This window comes from Balaenoptera borealis (assembly GCF_965194805.1).
Source record: "Balaenoptera borealis genome assembly, chromosome: 7".
Lineage (NCBI taxonomy): Eukaryota > Metazoa > Chordata > Mammalia > Artiodactyla > Balaenopteridae > Balaenoptera > Balaenoptera borealis.
This window is the reverse complement of record NC_138864.1, coordinates 129290553-129304723: the sequence shown is the minus strand read 5'-3', so window position 1 is coordinate 129304723 and position 14171 is coordinate 129290553. Positions and strand designations below refer to the sequence as shown.

Below are 14171 nucleotides of genomic sequence, written 5' to 3'. Positions count from 1 at the left end.
GGCCATCTGAGGGGATGCTCTACAAAACGTGCCTGAGCCTCTCCAAATGCCACTGTCACCGACGGCAGGAAAACAAGCCTGAATGAACTGTTCCAGAAGGAAGGAACCAATGTGCTGATGAGGCATGAAAACTAAGCAAGGCTTCACTGAATCTTTGATTTTAAACAGAACCGCAAGGAAGTTATTGAGATAATTGCACAACTTGAGCTGTGGCTGGATGGCAAGTGTATTGTAAAATTTTAGATTTCCTGCACTCGATAATTTTATTGCGGTTACACAGCACCTTGTCTTAAGAGATACATATTCCAGTATTTAGAAGTGTCATAATGTCCACATCTCTCGAATGGTTTAGCCAATTAAAAACTATGCACCTAAAAAAATGGTACAAATGAACATATTTACAAAACAGAAATAGAGTCACAGATGTAGAAAACAAACTTATGGTTACCAGGGGGAAAAGGGGTGGAGGGATAAATTGGGAGATTGGGATTGACATAGACACACTACTACATATAAAGTAGATAACTAATAGGACCTACTGTATAGCACAGGGAACTCTTCTCAATGCTCTGTAATGACTTATATGGGAAAAGAATTTAAAAAAAAAAAAGAGTGGATATATGTATGTGTATTACTGACTCACTTTGCTGAACACTTGAAACTATTATAACACAACATTGTAAATCAACTATACTCCAACAAAAATTTAAAAAATAAAGACAAATGAGAGTTGAGCATAAAAAAATAACAAAATAAAGAGCATCTTTTATAATTTTTTAAAAACTATACACCTGTGAGTAAACACGCACATTAGGAAGCAAGAGAATGGAGAGAGAGGTGAAACCAACGGAGTAAGCCCAGGCGAAGGTCATGAAGATGGTCTCTCTGCTATTGGGAAGCTTCCCTGTGGGTCTGCGATGTTTCCAAGTTAAAAAATGGAATAAGAGAATACAAACAAATAAATACAATTTAAAATTTAAAAGGAAGAAAGCACGTCAGTAGGAGACGGTGAAAAGCCAAAGAGACACAGAAGCAGAAGCCATGGGAACCTTGGTAAAAACCAGGGAGGAACTCAGAGAGACTGGACTGTAAAAAGCAGTGATCATAATGACTAACTTTTAGGGTAGGCTTGTAAACAAAACGGAATTAAAATGTCAGATGAAAATAACATGGGAGAAGGGCAGGGGCCATCAAAGTGAAGCCATCCCGAGGCCTGTGCGTTCAGAGGAGGAGATGTCACAGCAGGCGTGTGGGTCAGGCATCCTATTACCGTGAAGGTAGCTGCAGAAGAACAGGAGTCCTGGAGGGGATAAAAAGAATAAAGGAACTTGCTGGATCCAACAGCAAATAGTGAGGGAGGGGGAAAAAGCAACGAAAGACACATGATAAATAACACAAAATAAGATTGTAGAGAGAAATCCCAGATCTCAAATTGGAGCTTAAAAAAAAACAGATACAGTTTATAAGAACATGTCTAAAATGAAATGGTTTGAAAACCGAAAGTAAAGAAACGCAAAAAATAAACCAGGCATGTGCTGCACAGTGAAGACCGGGGATAAGAACCCCAAGTTTAGAGCACGTGTTGCCAAGTCCCCCGAAAAGCACAGAGCCAGAGGGAGATCAGGGCCATTCCCAGAAGACGGTAAGTTACTAAATCCCCCGAGATCAGAGACGGGGGATCGGGTTGTAAAGAGGCGAGAGACGCTGACAGCACCCACTCCACGAGGGATGGAAGGGGGACGGAGGAAGGGACCCCATCTGCACAGACACCAGCTCTCGTCCCTCCGTCCAAACTGCACTCCTCTGCCGGCTTTGTCCACCCACCGCAGGGACTGCAGGCCGGATGCCGGGCCCTCCTCCTGGTCCAGCAGTGGGACGTCCCCCCCAGCTGGGTGTGTCCCAGGCCCTTCTCGACACACGCAGGACCGGCTCTTGTGTTGCCCCCCAAGGCCACGGCAGCCGCCGAGCTGCTCAGAGCCTGGCCCACGTCTTGGTCCCCGCGGCCCCGGCCGCTGGGCTGGGCCCGTCTGCAGTCGGACAGGAGCCCAGGTCCTACGAAAACGTCCACGGCACCTCCGCACCTTCAACCACCGGGTCTGACGCCGGCTCCTGAAGCCCGCGTGGAGCGGGTGTCAGCCCCGGGGGCCTCCACTCCCCGTGGCGTCCACGCCTCACCTCCAGCCCGCAGTCTGTGCTGTGCATGGCCAGAGGCATCACTTCTCCAGGCCACAGAGCAGAGAGGTTAACACGAGACCGGCCACACACTTCCCGCCCTCGTCTCCATGGTGGCCGACGACACCCACCGGCGGCTCAGGCACCGGGACGTCCCCCTGACCCCCTCCACCCTCAGAGGCCGCTTGCCTGGCCCGGGGCCGGCAGCTCCCACGGCAGCCCCCCACTGCCCCCGGACACTAGCTCCAGCACCAGGGCCCTGTAACCGCCCAGAGGCTGGAGGTGCAGGCAGCGTGAGAGCCGTCCAGCCTTCATGGACGGACACCTGCCTCCTAAACATCCTGGGGGCTCCGGGGGCCAGAACTTCTGTGCTGGGATTTGGACTGAGGTGGACAAGCCAGTGGGAAGCAGGAGACCGAGAACGCGAACCGCAGTGGACGGTCCCGGGGCAGCTGTCACCGGAGGGGTCATCACCCTGCACCCCGTGTTCTGAGAGCAGCTCCAGCCGCGATAGAGGGAAGGGGAGGCGAGAAGCCACCGCCGGCTCTTCCATCAGGGTTTTGCACGGCCATCTGTTTTCTGGTCTGGAGAATTTCTGAGGATGCCGTAGACATCCTTCTATTCCTAAATCTTCTGTGACACGCAGAGGTGACTCCGTGTTCAGGGGGGAAGCGGAAAGAGCGCCGTCTGTGTGTCAGGGCGGAAAACGCCGAGAAGGAGACGAAGGTGAATGGTGTGAAGGACCCGCTCATGGCCCAGCGGCTCCGGAGGGGAGCTCGGCGGGACGGCCCACGGGGGGCGTGGCGGGGAGAGCACGCGCCCGCCGGCCCTGCTCCCGCAGGGTCTTCGGTCCACGTGGAGGGCAAGACACACTCTGCTCAGAAAGACCACCCCCAGGGGAAGAGAAGTGACAGGGCACACCCTGGGGGTCAGAGAAGGGACCACAGACCGAGAGGAATCATGCTGAGGACGGAGAGTCTGGCGGGTCCTAGAAGATGAGCAGGGTTGGGGTCAGCGAAGACAAGGCCAAGGCGCTAAACAGAGGGCGGCTGGGTGGGCGGGGACTTCAGGAAGACAGGAAGTGAGCCTGTGAGCCGGTGGGAGAGAGCGCCGGGCAAGTCCGGCCGGACGTCCCCAGGACTTCAGCACGGTCGCTCCCCACGAGGGCCAGGCCGGCCTCTGGGAGGGATGGTGCCATGTCAGGGGCTCAGCTTTGCTGTCGGCAGTGGCCAGATGGCCTTGGCTATTTGGAGTCCACGCTGTGAGACCCGTGGGCACTTTACTCACATGCCCATCCCCGTGGCCACTTCATTCCAGGGCCCACCGTGCGGGCACATCTCAGAGGCCACTGCTGGCAGGTCGTCTGGGCTGCTTGGTCCTCCTCCCATGGGGGATTCTGTCCAGCGGCTGTTACTCTGCAGCAGGGGGATCACACCTGGTGTCCACTCACACGTGTCCAGCCACCTTCCCAGCCCAGACTCCTTTCCCAGTTTCCTGACCTGCCGCCCGTGGTCTACGCACATTCAAACCTCAGGCTGCCTCCCAGCAGGTGCTGACAGGTGCACGGAGGACGCTCTGCCGTCGGCAGGACTTCTCCTCCAGGTGGTCTCTGGAGGCCGCCTCTGAGTCGGGCTGTTTGCAGGTGTCCCTTTGGGGCCGGCACCCACACGCCCCGCAGGAGCATCCAGAACACGCCCGGCTTTTTCTTCCTCCTACCAGACAAGAGCCTGCACTGGACCCTGGCCTGTGTGGCGGAGACCCACTGTGTGTGGGGTCGGCGTAGAGGGCAGCCTCTGAAGCCAGCAGCAGCCGAGAGCAGGGTCCGTGCAAGGGGGTATGTCAGCACCACCCTCGCGATCAAGGGGGCAAGTCGGTCCCCACCCTATCCCCCCCGGGTTCCCAGTCTGGCCCCTACGAGAAGCAGAGGGGCTCTGGACGGTGACGGTCAGCAGTGCGCGCGGGCGCTCAGGAAGCGCAGAGCAGGCTGGGGCTTCCGGACTTCAATTTCCTTTTCTCGTTTGTGTCTTTGCTCTCACGCGGGAGCCACGCTGTCCGTCTCCACTCTGCCAACTCCCCTTTAAGACGTGCTTGCGAGTCCTTGCTCCTCCCTGATGGAGGCAATGCAGCCGCGCAGGCGGGATGCAGGTCCTGGAGACCAGCTGTGTGACCTTGGGCAAGTTACTCCACCTCTCTGTGCTTCAGTTCCTCATGGGCAAAATGGGGATAAGGGTGCTGGGAAGATTAAATAAAATATGCAAGTAACGCGCCAGTCAGGGCTCGACTCCCGGTGTCTGTGTTGAACTCTCAGCTGTCCTGAGCCTGCCTGACAGAGGGCTGTCCTGGGAGATGACAAAGCACCGTGTCACTAGTAGGGCCGCGTCCTGTGGGAACAGGAGGGGTGGGCTCAGCAAGAGCTGGCTGAGGACACGCCCCGGGGCTGAGCCCCTCAGAGGGACGAGGTGAAACCCAGGTGACCCTTGAGGGCGCCCCACTGCGGAGAGTGGAGCCAGAGAGCCGGAGCGTGGACGGGGCCGAGGGGAGCAGGGGCCGGCGTGGAAAATGAGACCAAGTAATTGTCCCGTCATGTCCTGAAAGCGTGCTGGGCATCTCCGTGACTCCGGCCTCCAGGCAGAACCTCGGCAGCGGCAGGGGCTCTGGCCTCCGCTCCGCTAACCCTGTTCCTCGACGACACTTCCTCAACGTGAAACGCCCACACAGGTAGCTACCTCGGGTCCCCAGGTGTCCAGAAGTCCCTGTGAACAGCATGTGGGTAGCTGGCAAATAGCTCAGTCATCACTTGGATGTTTAGCTTCATCGATTCAACCAGAAGCGGCCCCGGATGCAGGCTCGCGCGCAGGCAGCCAGAGTCTCTGTCGGAAAGCCTCCCTTTCCTGCCAAGAAGACCCTTGGCTGTTCGGGCCACGTGCATAAGCCCGCCGCACCCAGCCTCTCCTCGTACTCCGGGCGTTTCCTGTGTGCTCCCCTCGTCTGGGTTGTGACGTGAGGTGCGATGCTCTTCCTGACCCCGCCCTCCCAGCAATTACCCCCTGCTCAGCGGACCCGACAAGCCAGAGTGTCCAAGGAATTAATAAAGCATTAATAACCACTAGCAGGCTTCCCTGGTGGCGCAGTGGTTGAGAATCTGCCTGCCAGTGCAGGGGACACGGGTTCGAGCCCTGGTCTGGGAGGATCCCACATGCCGCGGAGCAACTGGGCCCGTGAGCCACAACTACTGAGCCTGCGCATCTGGAGCCTGTGCTCCGCAACAAGAGAGGCCGCGATAGTGAGAGGCCCGCGCACCGCGATGAGGAGTGGCCCCCGCTCGCAGCAACTAGAGAAAGCCCTCGCACAGAAACGAAGACCCAACACAGCCATAAATAAATAGATTTTAAAAAATAATAATAACCACTAGGAGCTGGTCAACCAAACAGAATCACTGGTTCCTGGAAGTGGCATTGATTTTACCTCATACAGAAATGGAGGCACTTCTGGCTTTCTGTTTCAGCTGAAGTGTCACCTCTCTGCTAGCAGACGGGTTGAGTCTCCGTGCTGGGTGAATTCTCCTTGGCATTTGTTTATTTGTCTTGTTTTTTGTTTGTTTGTTTTTGTGTTTCTTGTAAAGAAACTGGATGGCACAAAACGTATTCTTTAAAACACCACTTTCCTACAAGCCGCATCTGCATTAGATGTTCCCAAACAGAACCCTTCACGTTCATCCAGCTCTGGGTGCTGTCAGCCCATCACACAAGTTCCATGAGCTGCAGGAACCCCTGGAGACTTCTGTCCTGTCTCCACCTTCCTGGGGGGAGGCCAGGCCGGCTGCACACGTGCGGCGAAGGGAACCGGCTGCACACGCGCGGCGAAGGGAACCGGCTGGAGGACGCGGGGAGGCGGGGGAGGGAGGGGAAGCCACCTGCATGTTTGCCTCTGTCACCTGGGATTTTGCTGGCGTCTTTTGATTAACCGCCTCCGTTTTCCCACCACCTCTGTAGGTGGACGGGGGTGAGATCCAAGTCCCCCTGGCTTTTCTATTTTGCTGTCTTTTAAATTCTTAGACAATTGCTATTACCCATGATTGTCTCTAGGTGACCCTGAGCAGAATAGGTGACCCATGGCCCTTCATTAAAACCGTCCCCGAAATTCTGAAAACCACACCCACCCACCATTCGCTCAACAAGAAGACAGAACAGATCAAACTTCAGACACACAACGCTCGGGAAGGAGTCTCAGTCGATCCTGCCACTCATCTTCGGGGCCCTGCATCTCTTTGAAATTCCTGGGCCAAGCCAGGCCTCGCTCAATAAACACTAATACGGGGGTGACGAATGTAATTTTCACCTAAACCGCTTTTCCATCGTTCTGGAATAAAGGCTTTGCCTCTTGGAAATAAAGTTCTTTCTCTCTCCTTTCTTCCTTGTAATAATTGTGGGTCTCTCTGCGGCGGTGAGAGATTACCTGCTGGCCGGGGCAGGTAATAACACGCATTTTCGCTGAGTTCAGGGCCTCTCCAGAAAAGTGGCTTATTGTTTTGCGTGCTGAGCCCCGACGCCCGCATGCCTCGCCTCCTGTGTCTGTGAGTCTGTCTGTCCTCGCGACCCTCACCTCCTGCCTCCGAGGAAGAGCCGGGCAGGGGAGCCGTGGGAACGTGGCAGGAAGGTGAGTCTGGAGCGCAGGGCTCACGGTGGACCCTTCCCTCCCCGGGCAGGAGGGGTCTCTAACCCTGAGGCATTTACTCTGGAACATTCCCCTTCTTTATTATGGAGCACGCGGCCCTTAGATGCTACTCAGAGCACCAGTGCCTGAGCGAGGCGGCGGGGAAGGGGCAGGCGGGGGGCCCAGCCCTCTGTCCCCTGGTCCCCCTCGGTCCACTACAGGCCGGGCGGTGGGCAGCACAGAGACCCCCATGCAGACAGCATCTCAGCAACACAGGCCCCTGCGAATGCAGCAGCGCCCGAAAAGGGCGCGAGGACCCTCTCCAACCGAAACGGAAGGAGGGCGGGCCATGACAGAGGCGTTCGCCACCCACGCTCTGCGGAGGAGAGAAAGGCCTGGGTCTCCTTTGCCTCTGGGGCGGAGGTCCAGCGAGAGGGCGGAGGGAGAGATGAGTCCTAACTGCTCTGCCAACTCCCGGCACCGCAGGCCCAGAGGAAAAGTGTCTCACATTCAGAAAATGCCACTTCTGGTGTTTATATCCCATTTTTGTCTCTGATCACACACACACAAAAGGATGCCCCCAAAGGGTCACAGAGTTCAGTGAAAATCCTACAAGCTTTTCCAGAACAAATAACAGACACTGACCCCTGGCCCTCTCTTTGCATAAGAATTAACGTCGGCAGCCCAGCCTCTCTAGTGGCAACTGGGACTTCGTAAAAGCCAGCTTCTGATTTAAAACGCTGATTTCTTTTTTTCCTTAAGAAGCCAGAAGAAAAGGGGTGACTTGGAGCTCATCTACATTACAGATCAGGCCTCTCGGAGAAAACCAACCATCCATAATTCATTACGTGTTCCCTGCAGGCCTGGAGGCTGCACCATCCTAGCAACGGAGTCCTGGCAACGCGGGCGCAGCCAATCCGGGCCGGGCTCCCCGCCCGCGGGAGAAGGGGACGGTGACAGGACGTGGGCCTGCGACTGGCACACGTCTGCATCGGCTTTTTATGAACTATTACTCGGGAGGGAGCAGCACGGGCTTGGGCTCGAGCAGGAGAATTGGAGCTGCATAAAATATTAGCGAAAATCCGGGCAAGACCTGGGTTTTCCGAAGGGCCGCGGTAGCCGCCACGCTAGCTGGTGGACGCGAAAGCCCGCGTTGCTAAATTTAAAACAACACCATCTCTCACTAGCAAGCAGTTTTCACAAAAATAATGTGACTTGCGACAAAGGCTCCCGACTGCCGATCTGAGAGAGAGCTCTGTTGGCACTCGGGGGACGACGGTGGGAAAATAGCTTAGTTTGACCCTCCGTCTTTATCTTCAAATCACCTTCTGGTTTCAGAACACTGCTGAGAAGTGCTCTTGGCCCCTTAACTGTGTGATACCCACCCCCAAGCCAGAACCACTCAGTTCCGACCCCTCGTCTGGGCTGGGCCTGCACCAACGCACGGACGTGGTACTACCCGTCCCCGGGCCAGGAGGAACGCAGGTAAGGCGCCCCCGCTGAATCCAGAAGGTGGGAGTCTCGCCGCCGAGGTATGGGCTCATCCTGTCTTTTAGGACGACGCCCTCGCCGCAGCAGTGACTGTCGTGTCCAGCCGGCTCTCGGCGGAGTAGCAGGTAAGCTCACGTCATGCAGTCCACACTGGTTCTCTGGAAAGCAGGAAGGGTTCTGTTTCAGCCGCCCCACCGCCGACGGCCCCGGCGTCAGCGCTGGACCCGGCAGCAGAATCTGGCTGTCGAGTCTTGCAGCTCCGAGCTTCCGAGTCACACGCACAGACACCTTTTCTTCCTTCCCCTCGAAGGCATCACGAGGATGTGCTGTCTACCACGGCAGAGCACTCAATGTGCCTGTCCCACGTGAAGACACCCAAAGAAGCCGACCCAGCAGCCTCATGCCACAAACACCACTTTTCCAAGGGGCCCGTCTGATGCCCTCCAGACGGGCATGCTGGCCGCAGAATAGGCTCAGGGGAAACCTTCTGCGTTTATCTTCTACCTGAATGAAGAGCTCATTGATCTGCACCGGATCTGGGGGCAGCCCAGAGCCCCTCACCGGCAGGCCTCCGTGTCCCGCAGGCCTGCGTGCGTAGCTCAGGTGCTGGGAGCGACGAAAAAATCTCTTACGGATGCTCCAAGCCACATCTGGGGACCCCTTGCCCTACGTTGAACTCTAGTGAATTGAATAAATTAGCAAGAGCCTGGGCAAGCTGCCAGGAAAAACGAGGAACCTGCAAGATGCTCAGAGTCCACGTCCCACTAGAAAGCCCCTCTGGGAGGTGGGAGGGTCTCTCCTTTGAAACTGTCCTGAGAGTAGATCTCACGAGAGGTGATCCCCTCCCTCAATTCATGCCGATGGGTCTTCGAATATTACTGCAAGAATGATTCATCTCTGAAAAATAAGTGGTATTTTTTTCTTTGTTGAAATGGGTGGTTTCCCATCAAGTCACATGAAAACGTCACCTTCAGTAATGATTTAGATTTAAAGCCACGCTTACGTTTCTGCAGAGTTCGAGTCGGCTCCAGGAAGCTCATCACGCTTTAAAGAAGAAAGCACGCCAACACACTCAGAGACGTTCGTTGCAGTGGGAACGCGAGAGGCTGCAGGGGACGTCGGTATACGGGACATGTAACTATCTTTTCTGCCCTGCAATTAGCCACAAAGGAAGGAAGATTGTGTACAGCAGATCTGAGCTTTTATCAACGTAACCCCAGGACCCGCTGGTCCGCGTGGCTGGAGGAGACACCGGCTTGCAGGGATGCTCTCGCCGTACCTGCTTCCCGCAGCATCCTCTGGGGAGAAGCACCGGCTTTTAAAGAGCCACTAGGAGCACAAAATTCAAGTTAGTCCATCTGTTTTCCTCTCATATTGGTAAAAACTTAGAGTAGGAATCCAAAGATACCTGTTATTTTAAATAACGTTACACACTTCTCCTTTATCACAGTGTGTTCCCTAAAAAAGAAACAAAGACCCTGAAAACTGGGCAGCAACATAATCCTCACCAGCCACCCGTCATTATGAGATCACACAGTGAGCAGAGAGTTCGGACGTGCTTAGTCCGTGACAAAACGTGGGGAAGGCGACCGTTCAAGCCAGGCCACAGCTCCCCGGAAAGGGTGGGCCTCACGCTGGAAACTGCTCGCAGCCGAAGTCGCCACCACCCCCTTCCACCCGGTGACGGCAAACGGGAAACAGCAGGGCTTCTGCTGCCCAGTTCGTGCTTCTCACCCACAGTCTGCAGGGCTGGCAACCACGGCACGGCCCCCGGCCCTTCCCAGCTCAGCCGCGCCCGGTGACCTCCATCCCAAGGGGACTCCGTGGCCCGCGTGTATCACCTCTGTCTGCTTTTAGTGGCTGTGACATGTGTCCAGACAAGCCTGGACCCTCCTGCCCCCAGAGAGAAGCAGGCAAGGACTTCTGTGTCGCCAGCTCTGCGCCCGCGTCTGATCTCAGGCACGCGAGCGCCTGCACACACGCACACACACCACATACAGGCACACACACGCGCAGATACACACACACGCGTGCACACACATCTAGTGCCTCGAGATGATCACGTCCGCAGCCTTGTGGGCCAGAGAGGGGGCCAGCAGGGCGTGTAGCTGCCGTCTTGGAAGTACGTTTCTGGGAGAACTGGCCATGTTCAGAGTTGCTTCCATGTTGAGCTTTAACAAGAGCCAAGCACAAATGAACTCATATACAAAACAGAAACAGAGTCACAGACAGAAAACAAACTATGGTCACCAAAGGGGTGGGGGGGGCGAGGGGTAAATTTGGCGTTTGGAATTAACAGATACACACTCCTGTATATAAAATAGATAATTAACAAGGACCTACTACATAACACAGGGAACTATACTCAATATTTAGTAATAAGCTATAAGGGCAAAGAATCTGACAAAGTATATATATGTATGTATATGTATATCTATAACTGAATCACTGTGCTGTACACCTGAAACTAACACATTGTAAATCAACTATACTTCAATATAAAAATTTAAAAATAAAAAACAGGAACCAAGCACACTGTAACACCTCCAAAGGATGGAAGACTCGATAGCTATTTCAATGATGTCTTGAAAAGTGTTGATGACGTGAAAAATGACCAGGACACATACTATTAAGTGGGAAGGAAGGACTCAAAACTGTGTCTATGTGAGGATTTCACTTTTGTTTCTAATGAAAGCTGTACGCACTCAAAATCTGTGAACTAGTCAGAGAACAGGAAGGAAATATTCTAAAGCTTTTACAACACTGATCTCTCAGTGATGGGTGATTAATGATTCTTACAGCCTTCCTCCAACTTTCCTGTGCTTTCCAGCTTCTCCTGAATGAGCATTTGTGTGATGGGGGGTGTGCTGTTAACCAAGGGCTGGGCGTGAGGAAACCCGCCTCAGTCAGAAAGTTCCAGAGATTATGGCCTGGTAGGGGGGTGGCGAGAGCAGCTTCTGGTGGATGCTGGAACTTTCAGAAGGACTGGGAACCAATGGGGCAGGGGCTGTGGCAGAAGGAGGAAAGCGGGTCACCGGGGGCCTTGGATCTCGGCACGGGCCCATCAAGCGCCCCACGGCCTTACCACCCCTCAGATTCTGCTAAGGAAAAGCAGCCTTGGGGTAATATCCCAGTCGGAGAAAGAGGCTGGTGGTGACCCCCCGTCAGCGCCTCCCCCAGAAGGAGAGGAAAAGGGTGTCAGACAACACCGTCCCCCCTCCCAAGAGGGGAAGCGACCCTCGCTGACCCTGCTCACGGGCGGCAATGTGACCGGTGATGCAGACGCTGATTTCTTCCTTCAAAGGCACAAAGGGGGACGCACCGCCCAGGACAGTCCTGGGTCTTGTCCTCTCTCTCCTCCCGCTTCCCTCAGAGCGGACCCCGGGGGCGCAGGAGGAAGCCTTCCTGCATCAGGACCGGAGGCCCCAGGAGACTTTCCTCCCAAGACAGGCAGATGCTGGGATCCTAGACCCCACTTCCCACGGCCGCCCGGGACAGGGCCATGTAAAGGGCCTCCCAGCATCCTGGGTAAGCCTGGCTCGGCCAGGGAAGCTGAGAACATGACACCCGGCCCTTGGCTCGGCAGGGGTTAGGGTTCAAGAGAGGTCAAGGAGGGACTTCCCTAGTGGCGCAGTGGTTAAGAATCTGCCTGCCAATGCAGAGGACACGGGTTCGAGCCCTGGTCCGGGAGGATCCCACATGCCAGGAAGCAACTAAGCCCGTGAGCCACAACTACTGAGCCCGCGTGCCTAGAGCCTGTGCTCTGCAATAAGAGAAGCCACCGTAATGAGAAGCCCGTGCACCGCAACGAAGAGCAGCCCCCGCTCGCCGCAACTAGAGAAAGCCCACACGCAGCAACAAAGACCCAACGCAGCCAAAAATGAAAATAAATAAATTTATTTTAAAAAAAGAGAGAGAGAGGTCAAGGAGGACAGCGCCCGGGCCCCTGGCCTGCACTGCGGGGGCCGCCCACTGCCCCTCCGGACACCCCCGACCCTCGCCCTCAGGAACAAGCTCATGCCGGGCAGAATCGCCAAGCCCACTTGAAGCAAGAATGAGTCTCAAAGTCTCTGACCTAGAAATCAGAACGAAGAGTGGGAAAAAATTAAATAAAAAATCAAGGATGAGGCAGGGAATCAGGGGTGCCCGCGGGAGAGGCGTAATCAAGATGGAGCCACAAATTGTGATGGTTTTGATTAAAGAACAAATTGCCAAGGAAGCCTCAGTAGCGTCCATGCTTCCTCCTCCTTAAGGGACACGGTCGTCCTCCGGCGGCCCAGAGCTCTGAGCAGAGCAGGCAGAGGGGTGGGGTGACGAGGGCGGAGACGGGGGCAGCTGTGGGCCAGCCCCAGCTGAGTGCAGACGGTCCAGCATGTCCTCCCCCCAACCCGATGTCACAGGGGCGGTGGCAGTTCACCCGCCATCTCCAGTTTCCTCGTCCAGAAAACGGAGGCTGTGAAATTGCGCCTGCAGAGGTTTTTGTGAAGATCAAACGAGGTCACGTGTGCAAGAGGTTTACAGACAGCAAGTGCTGAGTGACCATGAGGCATTAGTAGTAGCACTAAAAGCGTGAAAAACAGGCATCTAGCAGACAGGGAATTTCAGTTTGGGAGAAGTCTCAAAAAGTTGGGAGAGTGAACATAGTTCTGACCACCCTGGAATTTGCAGAGGAGGGTAGGGAGCTCATTCATTCATTAATTAAATATTTCACTGGACATGAGGTGAAAGGTAGCACCTCCAACGGTCAAAGTTCTAATATTTCAGTCTAAATTCACTCTGGAAGTCTTTGCAAGGTGACAAAGCTAATCTGCAAATGGAAACTCAAAGCCAAAAAACTGGCTTGAAGATTCTAGGACCTGCACACTTCATGTCGACCCCCCAGCAAAATTCTAGACACTTCACAGATTGGGAGACTTATTTTATGAATATGCCTCATTTTATGAAGTCAGTATTTCCCTGATACCAAAACCAGACAAAGATATCATGAGAAAACTACAAATCAATATCTCTTCTGAATATGGACAACAAAATCCTCAACAAAATACTAGTAAACCACATCCAGCAACATAGAAAAAGAATCATACCCCATGACCACGTGGAGTTTATCCCAGGAACACAGGATTGGTTTAACATCCGAAAATCAATTAATGTAACACATTAGATGAACAGAATTAAAAACAAAAATCACATGATCATCTTATTTACTGAAAAAGCATTTGACAAAAACCAACACCCTTTCATGATAAAAATACTCAAAAAAACCCAACAACAACAACAACTAGGAATGCAAGGGAACTTCCTCCACTTGATAAAGGGCATCTAGAAAAAACCCACAGCTGATATCACACGTGGTGAAAGGCTGCAGGCTCCCCTCCTAAGACCAGGATGAGACACGGGAGTCCGCTCTCACTGCCAATACTGAACGTCCTGCTGGAGGGTCAGGCCAGGGTAATATGACAAGAAAAGAAATAAGAGGCATCCAAACTGGAAAGGAAGAAATAAAACTCTATTTGCAAATGACATAATCTTGAACATAGAAAACCCTAAGGAATCACTCAAAAAGTATTACAACTAATGAATGAGTTCAACAAGGTTGTAGGATACAAGATCAATATGCAAAAATCAATTGTATTTCTGTACAACTGCAATGAGCAATCTGAAAATGAAATTAAGAAATGATTCCATTCATAATAGCATTAAAAGAATAAAATACTTAGGAACACATTTAACAAAAAAATGCAAAACTTACACTCTGAAACTACAAAACATTGTCGCAGGAAACTAAAGGTCTGAATAAATGGAAAGCATCCCACGTTCATGGATCAGAAGACATAATATTGTTACAATGACAATTC

The 14171-nt window shown here is 53.6% G+C and overlaps 1 protein-coding gene across 6 annotated transcripts in view; it reads right to left on the bottom strand.

Moving 5' to 3' along the window:
- Positions 1-12197: 12197 nt before the first annotated feature.
- The window catches only part of DNAJB6 (DnaJ heat shock protein family (Hsp40) member B6), a 77468-nt gene continuing 75494 nt past the window's right edge, over positions 12198-14171 (bottom strand). For 5 of the 6 annotated variants that reach the window (XM_082398859.1, XM_082398860.1, XM_082398865.1 and 2 more), the window contains one exon: positions 12198-14171. This exon is cut by the window's right edge. The gene's annotated coding sequence lies outside the window, so the exon portion shown is untranslated. The other variant, XM_082398861.1, reaches the window with a different exon arrangement.